Genomic DNA, 16,297 nt, shown 5'->3' with positions numbered 1-16,297 from the left:
GGTGTCCAAGTGCGTAAACGTCTTTTGGCTTTCTGGTTCGGGCGGCCGCCCTTGCTGTAAAATTCACACCTCAAAATGTGTCCCCAAAGTGCAATCAAGAGATTTTTGTCAGTCAGCTGCCCCGTTGCCCATCCACCTGTTCCATCCAACCCATTTACCTGAATAGCTGAGCTAAAGTTCGGCTCTATCTCTATTATAATTAGTTAAGCGAAGCATTAAATTAGGTGTGAACATTTTTAGTGCTGGGGAATTATTTATTTTTACGTCTGAAACTGACTTTCATAAACTTCGGCTCGATCTGGCATATTTATATACGTTTAGACCATTTTTACGGATTTTATTTGGCTTTTATTCTTATTTTATTATTTTCGGGTTTATTTCAAAAGTTTTTGATTGCCTTTTATGCGTTTTGTTTAATGAACAAACTGTTGGGAATATGCAAAAACTGAACTGAATGAATTTTGTATTTAGATACAAAAGAGTTTGTTGTCTGCATGAGTTACTGATTGAATGACTGATTCATGATTGAAGGTAAGTTTTTGCAGTGGGTGCAAAAAAGCTAAAAAATCTAAAAGCTAAAAATGTGTTTATTTTGATTTGTATTTCTCAGGAATAACAGATTGAGTGGTTTATTGGGAAATTTTTTGATTGATTGAATAGCTATTATTGACTGACAGATTGACAGTCAGACTTTTTTGATTGACTGATGACTATGTGATGGATTATACTGATTAATAAATTTCTTCCTGACTGACAATTGAACTGATTGACTATACTTAAATCTGATGGATTTACAGACTTACGTCGATTCTGATTGATTGACTACTGTGTGAAACGCTGATTGATAAACTGACTGATGGATGGATTGATTGATTGACTGATTCGCTGATTCAATGTTTTACTTCTGAGTGAAAGAGACTTTGTCTAACTGATTAACAGATTGATTCTGTTTGTCTACGGTCAATACATAGATTGAAAACCTAGATGATGGATTTACTGGCAAATTATTTGCAATCCATTCTAATGTTTTTAAAAGTATTCTTCTTTTGATTTTGATTAAACAATGTTGCCCTACTTCAGGTTTGCAAAATCGTTTCGTGTTTCTGCTCAAAGTCTCAGCTTATGAAATTTCCTGTCTAAGCTCAATATCAATAATTCACCATATATAATCATAGCAGAGCCCTCGCTGCAGACCCCAAAATTATCTGGAATCCCTTTTACAAACTGTGCAATTCGAGTGCAACCGAAACAATTTGCTCAACATCAACAGCAACTAATACAATAATTCAATGGCAAACAGGCTTTCGATTCGTTTACTCAGGCTGACAAACACACAATGGAATATGTTTATGTCTCTCTCTCTCTCTCTCACTCTCACTCTCACTCTGTGGGTATAAAGTTTTTGGGAGTGTAGGCCAGTCGACAGACATATTGAAATTCATAACTATACACGAAACCCAATTACAATATCAATTTAAAAGGGATTAAAAAGCATGTCGACGGCTTAGCCAAGAACCGAAACCGAAACCGAAACGTAAACTACGAAGAGTGTAGAGTGGCTCTGTGGTTAGGGCATAATACTTATTTATAAGATTTGTTGGTCCACTCTAATACATATACATGTACAGATTGTGAAATTGTAAAATTGTATTTTAGCCTCTTGACAGCTCGACGGCCAAAGTTTAAATGAAATTCTGAGCTAGCAGATTTTCATAATAAATAGCGCATTAAAAACCATAATAACAAATATTTAGTATTGAGTCAACAAGAAAAATGAATTTTTCCAACAAGTGGCTCACTCATTCACTCACTCTCTCCCTCTCGCTCTCTTCTTCTCTTCTGTGTGTGCGTGAATTTTTGCATAATTTATTTTGTTTGCCAACAAGCTGATAACCACAATTTTGTATACAAAGGACCGCAAAGTATTTGCATGCTGCTCTCAGATATTGAGCGCTACTTGACTTGGCTTTTGTATTCCAGCGTGTTTGGTCAATGTAATTTGGTTAAGTAACATTGCTGATAAGTCAGAGCAGAGCCATTGCGTCTGTGTGGCATGCAACGCCTCGCTGTGCTTGAATGCTAAATGCATTCAACTGCTGGACTAAGCAATTTGTAAATTAGCTGATAGCTGATGTACATAAGTTGTAGCAGAGCTGGAGGGAGACAGCAACTAATGGAGGAAGGAGAGATAGGTATATATAGGGAGAGGGAGAGAGATTGAACTGAGAAAAAGGTTTGCTAACTGTAAATGTTGAAGGTTTTTCTTAAATGAAACACGGTATATGTAGGCGCAACGCAAAAAGTTTATTTAACACAATATTCAGTAACAAGTACACTTCTTCACGTACCGCGACGATTTGAACTTAACTAACCGAGCCGACACACTGACATTGATCTTACACAATGAACTTACTGAATTAACTTTGGCTCGACTTACAGCACGCTTATATACCTACTTCTACTGCATATCGAATGTTCTGGATGTCTCCTTATGCTTCTATGTTTGCGTCTATTTCATAATCCAGAACATTCTGTTTCTTATTCTAGAGACAAATGTGCGATCAGCCGACGACTGTGTTTACCGTTAGCTCAAATGCCCACTTGATGATGAGTTTTTCGAGATCAATCCTCAACACCCTCCCTAAAACTCAACATCTCTATAACAAATTTGTCCCTTATTCCTCATTCCCAATTTCTCTCTTAGATACAAAAATCTGGGCTTTGGCAAAGCTTTAGTAAAAATGTCAGCGATCTGCTCTTCACTCTTTACATACCTTACATCTATCTCACCTTTCTCAAATAAATCGCGTACAAAATGATATTTAACATCTATATGTTTGCTTCGTTGATGAAATTCAGGATTTTTGATTAGCTTAATCGCACTTATATTATCTATAAACAAGATGTAGTTACTTAAATTAATGTTACAATCAAAAAACAATTTCTTTAGCCATATCATTTCCTTACTTGCTAGAGCTGCACTTACATATTCGGCTTCTGTTGTTGATAAAGATACACATTGTTGTTTTTTTTTTTTTTTACTTTGCCAGTACTCTTTATCATCAGACTTCAACGCTTCATTATAATTTAAAGGCAAGCTTTGTGTAATAAATGTAACAGGGCAACCATAAAAATCTGGCATACGAATCTGTGATCTATCTCGCAATCGCCGACCCATTTCACTATTATTATGTTCAGTTGATTCATCTTCAATTTTATTATTTTCGTATTCACTTTCATTAGTCTCACTTTCAGAATTGTCAACTAAAATTTCAGGTTTTTTAAACTGAGCTGTAAAGTTTTCTGGTTTAAAACATACATCTCTACTTATAATTACATCTCTCATATTTGGAACATATACACGATATCCTTTGCAATTTTCAACGTATCCTACTATAAATCCTTTAATAGACTTTTTATCTAATTTTCTCCTTTTTTCTTTTGGTACATGTACAAAACATTCAGTCCCGAAAATTTTAAGATTTCCGATATCTGGCTCTTTCTTGAACCACAACTCATATGGAGTTTTATTCCCATGTTTTGTTGGACCTGTGCGGTTAATTACATAAACTGCAGTGTTTACTGCTTCTGCCCATAGAAATAATGGTAACTCAGAATTAGAATGCAACATTGATCGTGCAGCTTCATTAATAGTTCTATTCTCACGTTCCGCAACTCCATTCTGTTCAGGTGTATAAGGAGCATTAACAATATGTTTTATTCCCTTCTTATTAAAGAACAATTTAACTTCTTTATTAATATATTCTCTACCCCCATCGCTGTGAATTTCTTTAATGTTTTCATGAAATTGATTCTGAATTGCCTGAATAAAAATTTGGAGTTTTTCAAATACTTCCGACTTATGACGTATAAAATAAACTTCCCGATAACTTGAATAATCATCTTTAAAGCTAACAAAATACAACTTTTTACCAATAGACTCTACCTCTATCGGACCGCAAACATCAGTATGAATTATCTCTTTGTCTTTGTTGCACGGTCAATATTTTTGTGAAATGTTAGCCGATGCTGCTTCCCATAAGCACATCCTTCACAAAAGAAATCATTTTCTAGAAAATCAATATTCTTATTTTTCAAATAATCGCGTACATGTCGAACGTTTTGATGACAAAACCTCTCGTGCCATACTTGTAAAGAATCACTTTCTTTCGATTCTATTTTTCTTGTTAAATTACACAATTTTTGCATCAAAACATTCGCATCTAATTTTAATAAGTTTCCGAACCTAGAACCCGTTGCAATTATTTTATTATCACGTCTCAACAAACACTGTGTTTCTTTATTTTTAATAAGACAATCAACACCCCTTTTTGCAGCTGACATAATAGAAAATAAATTGTAAACTATTTCCGGAACATACAAAACATCAAACATTGTCGTCGCCCTTTTATTATTATTGACATAAGTTTCAATATCAATATTACCTTTTCCGTGCGCCGTGATATATTTACCGTTACCTACGCCTATCTTCAGGGGCTCCAAAAATTCTTCATAAGTAGAATACCAATCTCGACGCCTTGACATGTGATCAGAAGCTCCTGAGTCGATCACCCACACGTCATCTTCTCTGCCGTCCCTGCTCGCAATCAATCCTTTCCTCGATGATTCACCCGATTCTCCTTGATTATTTTCCGCTTGACTTCCTGCATTTCTCCTTTGGTGACAGGTGTTGCTCTTGTGGCCTTTCTTCTTGCATATATAACACCTGTAGCAGTCCTTCTTCAGATGTCCCATCACGCCGCAGTTATAGCACTTCATAATTTTCTTCTTATTTTCATGTTCTCTTTTATTTTTTCCGTTGTCGGCAACTAACGCTGTTGACTCTTCAGGTACCACTTCTTGTTCTTTTGACCGCATTTCTTCTGTCATTAAACGAGTCGTCAAATTGTTCAATGTTCTTTTGCTGTCTTCGACCGAATCCCACGCACTATGAAAATAGTTAAACTTTTGAGGCAAAGATGACAGGATTCGCGACATTAACATTGTTTCAGGCACAGCACTTCCAAGATTTTTCATCTTGCTCCACAAAACTTCCAACTTTGAAATATTGTAGTCCACACTCTCACTTTCAATCCATTTGAAATCAAAAAATTGTTTCTGAATAGCCGATAAATTTTCTTCTGATTTCATATCATACACTGAGTTCAATTTTATCCACATTTCTCTTCCTGTTTTGCAGCTCACAATCAATTCCATCGGTCTTCTCTCGATAGAATGAATAATTATTTTCCTTGCAGTCTTATCAGCTTTCAAGAACCTTTTCGAGTCTCTCTCGTATGTTGCAGACTCCTGTGTCGGACACGTCAAACTACCTTCACAAACGGCAAGAACATCGTCGTCTTCTTCCAATAGCGTACGAATCATAAAACACCACAAATGCCAATTGTCTTTGTCGCGTAATCGTTCAATTCTCATATTTAATGGCTCCATTTTCATTGTCTTTATTTAGTTACAAATTTGCCACTAATTCACTTTTGTACTTGCACTCGATTTCACACTACATTACACGTTTAGCACTGTCTGGGCCCATAACCTGTTGAAGGTTTTTCTTAAATGAAACACGGTATATGTAGGCGCAACGCAAAAAGTTTATTTAACACAATATTCAGTAACAAGTACACTTCTTCACGTACCGCGACGATTTGAACTTAACTAACCGAGCCGACACACTGACATTGATCTTACACAATGAACTTACTGAATTAACTTTGGCTCGACTTACAGCACGCTTATATACCTACTTCTACTGCATATCGAATGTTCTGGATGTCTCCTTATGCTTCTATGTTTGCGTCTATTTCATAATCCAGAACATTCTGTTTCTTATTCTAGAGACAAATGTGCGATCAGCCGACGACTGTGTTTACCGTTAGCTCAAATGCCCACTTGATGATGAGTTTTTCGAGATCAATCCTCAACAGTAAATTTAGAGCAAGGCTGCAAAACAGTTTTTAAGGACATATAATTAAATGAGAATCTCTAAGTTTTCTTTTCTACTTTCTTCGATGTGTAACTAACCTTAATTCACACATTTAATTTGGATAATTTAACTAATCTAAAATCTTTGACAGTAACCAAGCAAAAATCATGCATAATCTGCCACATTATTTAGTTACAGGGTAACTGTTAATCGAGCACACTTGCTGGCAGCTCACTACAGGGCTCAATTTTTAATCGCAGCAAAGCAACGCTGAATTAGATCCACTGTCAAATTAACATTAACTGGCGATTACAATGGATTCCACCTGCCCAGAGCCAGGCTGCAGACATGCATGCGATAAGGCAGCCAGCCAGTCAGAGGGCCGAGGGCCGAGGGCAGACGCAACAAGCCAATGACAATTGACAGGATAACGAGGCACACTTCGAGAAAAACACACACCCACACATATCACACACACACACGCACAGCCAGCAGCAGCAAAACTCGTTTGCCTTCTTGTTGATAAAGGAAATTAAACAAAAAACAAAAAACAAAAATGAAGAAGAATAGAAAGAAGTTAAGCCCTCCAGACAATTGACGCAGCTTGAAGGCGTAGGCGGCGTGGTCAGAGTGTGTGGAGGAGCAAAGGGGACGAGTCGAGGGAACTGTGGCATTTGTCTGATTGTCTCGTTGACATGACGTTGCGCGATTTGTAAAAGGCTTTTGTTTTTGTTTTGCGTCTGCCTGACGGCCAGGCGCTGCCGTGGCTGGCGTGTCTGCCGTGTCTGCCTACAAGTGAGCAACACGCGCCAATGATTATGTTGCCGCTGACAACGACAACACCAATAACAACAGCAACAGCAACAGCAACAATAATAGCAGCAACAACATCGACTAGCAACACGGCCAAACGGCCACACGGAGCACTCCGAAAAGTATGCAACGTTTCGTCTCCTGTTGTTGTTGTTGTTGTATTCTTTTTTTCGGTATTAGTTCTGGCTTGAAGCTTTTCATTGAGTAAAAGTGACGCATGCGCCGTGTGAGTTTCGGCCAAGCCAGACGAATGGCAGTGCCAGACGATGTTGGCCGTTCAGTTCGTTGTTGACATTCGTGCCTGCTGGACGTTTTCACTGGCGGCAACGGGCCGTATGCGTTATATTTGTTAGGCAGCCAACGCGTTTCAGACGAGAGACACGCGCTTATTGGATTTTTGGCGCAAGTAGCAAAAAGCCGGTTAAAGTGTTAAAAGCGTGTAATTTTCTCGGTGTATGAGTGTGTGTTTGTGAGCTGAGGTAGAAATACACTTAGCTACAGCATTCAAAAAAAAAAGAAAAAAAAAGAAGCAGAAGCAAAAGGAAACAAAGCAGCAGAAATTCCAAGAAAATTAACTTGGCGCATTCTTGAACTGTTTATTGTTGTTGTGCTGCCAACTGGGTTAATTGTTGTGTGTGAGTGTGTGTGCTTGTGTGTGTGTGTGAGCAGGTGTGTGCGTGTGTGAGTGTGCGGGAATTATAACCAGCCAAATACAATAAAACACAAGCCCGCAATGCAAGCGCAACAATAGTTCGTGGCACGCGATGAATGCAACAAGAGCCCCCAGAATTGCAATACTCAGAAACAAGTGAACACAAAACTCAGGTAAATGCCAAATTAATAAGTACATATATCTATTGAAATATTAGCTCAAGTTATAAATCAAGCAAGTGGCACATAAAGTGCTTAAGCACAAAACTTTTCCCGCTTGAGCGAATAAAACAATTTTGCATTTAAATATTTAAACGTGGGCCATTGTCTTGCACTTTTTGCTCTGCATTTTGCCAGGGACATTAAAATAGGTTTTCACTTTTGTTTATTTACTGATGCATTTTAATTATTTAAGCTGCATGCATTAAAAATAGTTCAAGCATAAGGCTTATTTATTTTACGTTGCATTTTTTTATATTAAAGAGCTATTTATTTAATTTTATTACTTTTTTTTCATATGTATATACATATGTATGTATACATACATATATTTAATTAAAAGCGATAAATAAATATTGTAAAATGTAAAAATAATTATATACATATATACTTGCATTAATTGGAATATGCCAGCAGTAAATTATAATAAATTATTATAAATGCTTGCATATTCCAATTAAATGCAAATATATATGTATTATATGTATATAATTATTATTAAATTTTACAATATTTACTTATCGCTTTTAATTAAATATACATATGTTAAAATACATAAGGAAAAAGTAATAAAATAAAATAATTAGCTCCTTAATATAAAACAGAATGGAAATAAACTTACAAAAGGTCAAAATATATATTTAAATTGCAGCAAAAAAGGAGATTAAATTCGCTTTGAGATAAATTAGTAGTAAAATATATGTACAAACAATTGCAACAAATAGTCAATGACAGTAAAGTATACCAGAAAAATATAAACATATAAATATATATATTTTCACTATTCATTGACGATTTATCTACATATATTTTACTGCTAAATTTATCTTAAAGCTGATTTAATCTGCTTTTTTTTTTATACACCAGTGTACAGCACAAAGAAGATTTTAAAATTAATTAATAAAAATATAAATGCATAAAATATCCCTATAAATTCAACATAAATAAAATGCGACTTTGATAAATTCTGATAATAAATTTATATTAAATATGTGTATATTGGCTATAATATAGAAAAAAAGTAAATTATTAAAGAAAGAAAATTGTGCGTAAATGCATAAATATTTAAGTGTATAAATATATATACATGGTGACAAATTTATTTAAATATACTCAAATTTATATTACTTTTCAATTTTTATAGTTTTTGAAAATACTAAAATATGTTTGTGAATGAATAAAAGTGTATTTTTAAATATTTAAAATAATAATTATCAAATTAAAAATAAATAAATAAATAAAAAAATACTATAATGACTAAAATCAAAAAGTAAAGAAATAAGTAAATAATTAAATAATTTTAAATACATAAGAGACACAATTAGAAATTAGTAAAAAAGCAATTAAAAGTTAGCTGATTTATAAAGCAATTTAGCCATTTAGCTTTCAAATTTAATAATTGCAAAATTCCTATTTTGTTTCACTTTTAATTGAAGAGTATTCAATGTCGGCGGCGTTGGCATGTTGCCTTTGCCTGTTTTTGTTTTTATTATTATTCAGCGGAAGCCGCGCAGCAGCATTTATAAAAAGGTTTTTCTTGCTACTCTCGGGTTACGTGAGACACACACACACACACACACACTCAAACACACACATACCGAAGCCAACCGCTGGCGTTGGCTCTGCATTACCGTTCTTTTTATGACGGAAGTACATTTAAGCAGATTTTTTACTGTTTGCCCCTTTGCGGGACTCACAAAAGCGCGCAATGCGATCAGCACAGAAAATTTAAATATTTTTCTCCAGCTTCCTGCTGCTATTTTTCGCGCTTTTCTTCTCATTTCGCTGTCTTGCCAACAGAATTTATTGCCAGCCAAATTGCAATGTGTAGCCCCTTCCCCTTCCCCTTACCCACCAGCAAGCAATAAAAGGCAAGCACAATAAAATGGGTTTTACACATTGCATAAGCCCTGAAACCCTTTTTTACAGAGTCAGCTGTCAAAAAAAAAAAAAAAGAGCAACCGAAATTATAATTTGCTGCGATTCAACTCGACGTTTCATAATGTTTGATACATGTTTATTGAAATTTAATACAATTACCACGCACCTCAAGGCAACAACATGTGTGTAGGTGAGACTCCCTGTGTGTGCGCGTGTGTGTGTGTAAATAAGCCAAGCGAAAGCTAAGTGAAAGTCATAAGCTCAAAAAATACACCGAGCAAAGGGGCGACTGCTCGAGTTTTGGCAGGCGAGTCAATAAATAAATTTACATGTGACTTGCCTAAAGACCTTCCGCTGGCTGCTAATAGAAAAGGCTCGCATGGGCTTATGCTAGCTGCTTGTGACAGCTTGTATATACCCTGTTAATGAATTTTAAGTGCGTGTTTGATAGAAGCTGAATTTAAACTTGGTTTGTAAAATGTTTTATCTATAGCATAAAGAGTATGTCATCCAAAGCATATATTATATAGCTGCTGTGAGGTGTATTTATGTATTTACAGGGTATTACGAGCATATACCAAATATTGATAGCACTTTTAACAACTTTTGAAAATATTTGAACTTAGGCCAAACCTATTAAAAATGTTTTAATCAATATTATCTGCATATGCTGCATTTTTACAGGCTATTCACAGGGTATTTACTGACATATATGAATGTAAATATTTATAGCTCTTGCACAGTCAAATTTATAGCATTATGAAGTTCATTTGCCAATTTATTATTTTTTATAATAAGATTATTCCGCTCTAGACACATTTTAGAGGGTATTTAGGCATATATTAGCTAAAAGTTTTGATAGCATATCTTAAATTGTTCTAAACTGCTCTAAATAAATAAATACATATATATTTTTCATTTTCATATTGCCTCATCTAAACTTCATTCTCAACTCTCCTCACATTTTACAGGGTATCTCATATATTCCTTAAGCCGCAGCTTTTCTCTGACTTATTATACGCCATGCGTAATGATATAATCTACGAGATAAAAGAAACTTTCCAATGTTGGCAACTTTAGGGACCATTTAGATGGCAATTTAAATTTGCATAGCATTAGCTCGCTGACTTGCTGTCTCACTCGCTCTCACTCTGCCTAACTTCTCAAAAGTGCCTAGTCGAGCATCTGGCGACATTTATTAAGTGTGTAAGTGAGCTATTCAAAATCAAAGCAGCAGAAAAATCGTCTTCAGCGTCGCCTCATTGTCAACCACTGTGCAAAGGCCGTGCGGCATGCCAATGCGTTCCACACTCCACTCAGTTGAGCTCCGGCCTGTGCTGAGCGAGAGTTTGGCTGCAACAATGCGCGCTCTGACATTTATGGCACGATATGCCGCCGCCGCCGCCGCCGCCGGCAGCTGGCAGACAAATGCTTTACGAGTGCCATACCAAGGCAGCCTCAAGGCGCCACAGCCACAGCTGCTGTCACCTGTCGACATTTGCAATGGCTTCACGGCTCCAGCTGCAGCTACATCAGACGCCATTGGCCTTTTCTCGTAGCATACTTTTCAGCGCGCTGCATTTGCAATTTTCTATTAAGATTTGTTACGTGCCTCGCTGGCATTTGGAGATTGAAAGCCGAAAGGCACTGAGCACCTGAGCTGGAGCAATGGATCTAAGGTGCATTTAGATGAGCTCAACATCAGAAATATTCATAGTTTGCCGAGCTTCTGTTTTATGTAACTTTTTCGTGCAGATTAATCTGCATTTTAGTTGATTTTCAGCCTTTGATGTTGTTTGCTGTTGTTTGCCTTTCTGATAGACGTTCATTAATCTCAAGCTGCCGTAGTTCTTAAAGCAATTTTAATTAAAACCAGCTTTAGCCTTTATCAGACTTTCGCTCTCTCTATATATATATACTATATATACTTATAGCATCTTTAGGGCAATCTGTGAGCTACTACTACACACATGCCCAGGTGGACCTCTGGCTGCTCGCAACTTTCAGCGTAAAAAGTGTGAACAATTTTATTGTGCGGAAAACTCGCTGTGTGCGTGTGTTTGTGTGTGTTAACCTTCCTCGCATTCGAGCAAAAATACTTTTGCATAATTTAAAATAAAGGCAAAAAAACTGAAGGCAGCTTTACAAAAGCCGAGAGCGTCTCGGCCAAGGTAACAATAAAAGGTCGTCGCTTGCCCGTTTTGAGCGCCTTTCGTTCTGATTTTTTGCTTTCAGTTTTTCACCTCTAATTTCCGCCTCAGCTTTTGTTTGTTTTAAAGGCAACACTTTGTGCACCTTGAGGCATTTCTAGTCGTATTAAAGTCCTGCCGTTGCTGTTTGTTTGCTATTTTTCGTAGGCTAATAACATAAAATTCTTTAATGGCATTCGCTGGCATTCAAAGCGTTTTTCAATTGAGCTCGGCTTCCTCTCATGCCGAGCAGACAATTAAAGCGCAAAAAAAACGTTGGAAAAACACTCTCGCATGCAGCTAACCATGAAAAGCGTTGCATGCCACAATATGCATGTGCTGCATGCCAAAAAAGAGGACTCCCAAAAAAAAGTATATAAATCTTAAATGCGTTCCGACATGTGTTGTGCGAAAAGGGAGAAGCAAAAAACAAAAAAAAAAAAGGGAATAAAGTTGAACGTCAAATAAATCCGCGCAAATAAAACTCAACCGAAACATCCGAAACTTTTTCACGTAAAGCCAAATATAAATAGGACAAAACTGAGCTAGGGTTTGTGAGGGGGGGACAAGTGCTGGGAGGCAGCTGACATTGTTTTGTGTATTGCGTTGCGTTGCTTAGCTGCAGCAGCTGAGGCAGAGGCAGCCACCGCAAATTACTTGTCAAGTGCTTTGGCAATTGACGTCGCCTGCTTGACAGCCAGCCGCCAGCCAGCTTCCCGTTCTCCTTCCCTTTCTATTTTCATTTCCATTTCCCTTTCCCTTTCGTTCCCATTCAATGCCAGCTGCCAAACTGCGTCGCGCCACAGGCAACAGTTTTTGTTTAGTGTTTGTCCAGTGCACAAAAGGAGTATATGGGCTAGCTCGATGTAGACTCGGTATTTGGCAAATGCACTTGTGCTTACCTTCGTCGATTAAGCTGTTGAGGTAGAATGCACAGGTCTTCTAGTGCATTTTGAAGATATATGCATTTAAAGGAAAAATTTTTATAGTTGGGTTTATGCATTGATGATACCAAACTGATGCAGCTCAGTCTAGATGAGCTTGGCAGCAGCAAGTCTTTAACTCTGGGCTAGAAATATCGTTTAGGTCGCTCAGATTGTATCCTGAGTAGACTTCGATTATATTCCTATGCTATACACCGCACGTACAGCTTTCCCGACTTTATAGCTTTGTGAATGACCTAGCGAACATGAAACTTATCTTAAGACGTATTTCGATACGAAGTGAGGAAATGGCAATGCAAAGGAAAGCTAATACAGATTTGTTTTTATGGCTATATTTTAATATAAATAATATGTATGTATATCTATCTCTGTGTTTCAATATTTATTATATGTATATAAATATTTCTGTTTTTCCATATCTATTATATATATCTAAATCTATCTATGTCTTTCCCTATCTATATTCTTCAAAGGAATGGATATACATAGACATAGATGTAGAGTTGAGTCTCTCAGCACAAATAAACCCTATGTTATAGCTCAGTATACAAATCACCATAGTAAGCTCTTCTCAACTCCAATTCCCAACTTTAATTCACATTGAGCGAGTACCACACAGTCAATATAAACCAATGCCAACATTTTCTCTTCTCGTGTTTTGTATTCAATCAACATTTGTGTTCGATTGAATATACTTTATGTAAATTGATGGAGAACGAAAAAAAGAAACGTAAAATAAATTGTAAAATCAGAAACTAAATGAAGAAATCTTGATTTCTAAAAAACTGCAAGGCCGTAAGTACAGAGCGCTGACTTATAAACATGGCGTATACATAAAAAAACAAAGTAAGCTGAAAAGAAATTGAAAGTCTGACTTCGATTTAGATCGCGAAGCTTTAACTATGCATAGCGCAATAAATTTACATTGAGCAGCAAGAAACCAAAAATTTTGATGTTATGCAAAAAATAAATTGAAGCGAAGTTGGGGGGAGTTGGGGGCGGGGAAGATGTACTCTTCAATGCAGAGCCAGCATATCACTTTGCGTAGACGAAAGGCGACGAAGCGCATAAATTGTGGCTCGTCTTAGGCATGCCACACACACGCACACACACACACACACAGCAAAGGCACGCCAACACACACTCACACACGCACACTAACTCATACTCAGTTTGCGCTTGTGTTTTGTTTTGCTTTGAGGGATTACACACATACGATACCTGCAGAAAGGAAGCAAAAGCAGAGAAGGCAAAGAGGAGGAGGTGGCGGAGAAGGAGGAGGTAAAAGGCAAGTGGAAAGCAAAGGCAGCAGCCGCAGTTGGACGTTGAGAGCTCATCTCTAGAGATTTGCCTAAATTATGATTTATACTTAAATTTATTTTGCCCGCAATATTTCGTATTTCGCTTTTTTTATTCTTCTTCCTTCCTTCCTTCTCCCTTCTTTTCACTGACAGCGCAATTTTGGCGCAACTGCCTTGACTTGACTTTATTGAGAATGTTTATGCACCATTATGCGCCTCGGCTAGGCTAGTCCAGTTCGGTCTACTCTGCAATTGCAGCTTTTGAGTCGAGCTGGTATATGAGTCCCGCTTGTGTGCTTCGTTGTCTCCATAATGTGACAGAGGCTCCACAGCGCACATTCATTTGCCACAGCTCCAATATAGATGGTATATAATACATACATATATCACCTCATATCTAGGTATATATCGATATCTGTATGTATTGGCGAATCGATAATGCTCTCACATGGCAAGTATTTGTAATAAATTTTACAACGCAAATCCAAGTGGCAAAGAGCGTATCGAAAATCAAGGCTCAATCAGGCTTGAGTCTGGGTCTTTTGCCTCACTCAACTAGTTTTCTCTCTGTGTCTCTCTATCTCTCTCTCTCTCTCTTTCTCTCTCTCTCTCTCCATCTATCTTTTTTTTTTGGCTTCATGCTTTTGTCGATTGTCGAAAACTTTCCACTTTTGGCAAATCATTTTGGCCCCTCCCCCCGCCCTCCCTCTTTCACGTTTTACGGAAATTGCCTTTTAGTTGTGTGTATGATGGGAATCGAAATCGAAATGCTTGATTCGGGTAATTGTGGCCTGGCCAACGACCCAGATTAGTTGACTTTCTCCCCTCATTTGCATTTGCCAAAGATAAAGAGCAGCTTAGTTCCAATAAAATTTTTTTAAAAATATATTTTATAAGCTGCGCTTATAATGTGAGATTAGGATTTTTTTTTTTTAATTTTAAAATTTATTAAAAGTAAATATTCATATATATATTTATCTGTATATAATATTGCTATAGTTGCAGCTTTTAAGATATTCACATTACAATTATAATATTCATTTATATAAAAATATCAAAATATTATTTTGAGAGCTTTGCTGTAATATAATTTTTCCTGTTTTTTTCGTATATTTTTTTTTTTTATACTCATTCACGAAAGTGAATCAGTATATTGGTTTTGTGCAATGTCCGTCTTGCTGTCCGTCCGTCTGTCCGTCTGTCCGTCTGTCCGTCTGTCCGTCCGTCCGTCTGTCCGTCTGTCCGTATGAACGCAATCTATTTCGGCGCTATTGAAGCTAGAGACTTGAAATTTGGAACACATACTCGTGTATATCTCCGATTTATAAAGTGTTAAAATTTTCCCGATCCGCCCACTAGGGGCGTGGCAAATCGGAAAATGCATTTTCCGATATACCAGAAATCATGTTTGTTGAAGAGCTAGAAAGCTGAAACTTGGTATGTAGGTCCGCGTTGACCACCCAAGATCACGAGCTATGGCGGATATATCTACGCCCATTGGGGGCGTGGCAAATCGGATAAAACTGTATCTCCTAAAGTTGTAAACCTAGAATGCTGAAATTTTGCACGTCAGCTAATGGTATGATTCTACAAAGTCTGAAGATAAATTATAAGTCTACGCCCGTTGGGGGCGTGGCAAATCGGACCTGAAGATATAGTGATTTTTTAAATTCTCCTATATTTTGGACACTATTGATGGCAGAGACCTCAAATTTTGTATATATACTCGGACTGATCACCCAAGACCAAAAAGTTTTGTCGGATATATGTCCGCCCACAGGGGGCGTGGCAAACCGCAAAAGTTTATATCTCCTAAAGTATAATAGCTAGAAGCTTCAAATTTGGATAGTTGAGTTACTGGTAGCCTCCTCTATCGATTCCCCAAAAATAATTTTTACGCCTCTTTAGGGGCGTGGCATATCGAAAAATACCCTGTAATTTTCACATTTCTTTAGGGTAAGCATTCAAACTTTGCAGTTAGGGTAACGTTATCTCTTTCTAAAAACTGACTAAAAATGAGGTGTCTACGCCCAGTTGGGGCGTGGCAAATCGGAAAAACCTGTATATTCTACAGTATTAGAAGGAAACTTAACTACTAAATTGTTGATGGAATGTGAATGAGTATTCCGCAGTCGGTAACGCCCGACTGCAACGTTCTTACTTGTTTGTATTAAAATAAAAACAATTTGGCTACTGTTGAATTTAGAGAAAATATTAATGAAAAATGTAGAAATAATATTACAGGAAAAAATATGTGAAAAACTGTTCAGCTTTAATTTAATTTTTTTTATTATTATTATTAACAATAGAGGGGTTTTTTTAATTGCTTTAGTTTCACTTGGTAAAATCAACTATACT

At 36.8% G+C, this 16,297-nt stretch overlaps 1 protein-coding gene across 1 annotated transcript in view; it reads left to right on the top strand.

The window, feature by feature from the left end:
- The first annotated feature begins 7,021 nt into the window (after positions 1-7,021).
- The window catches only part of Ccn (cellular communication network factor protein Ccn), a 55,097-nt gene continuing 45,821 nt past the window's right edge, over positions 7,022-16,297 (top strand). Inside the window, exon 1 of the mRNA XM_018007972.2 lies at positions 7,022-7,579. The gene's annotated coding sequence lies outside the window, so the exon portion shown is untranslated. The remainder of the gene's footprint in view (positions 7,580-16,297) is intronic.

This window comes from Drosophila arizonae, chromosome 4, assembly GCF_054131065.1.
Source record: "Drosophila arizonae isolate 15081-1271.41 chromosome 4, UAZ_ARI_1.0, whole genome shotgun sequence".
Classification (NCBI taxonomy): Eukaryota; Metazoa; Arthropoda; class Insecta; order Diptera; family Drosophilidae; genus Drosophila; species Drosophila arizonae.
Note: the sequence above shows the minus strand (reverse complement) of the source record. Positions and strands in the feature narration are given on the sequence as shown.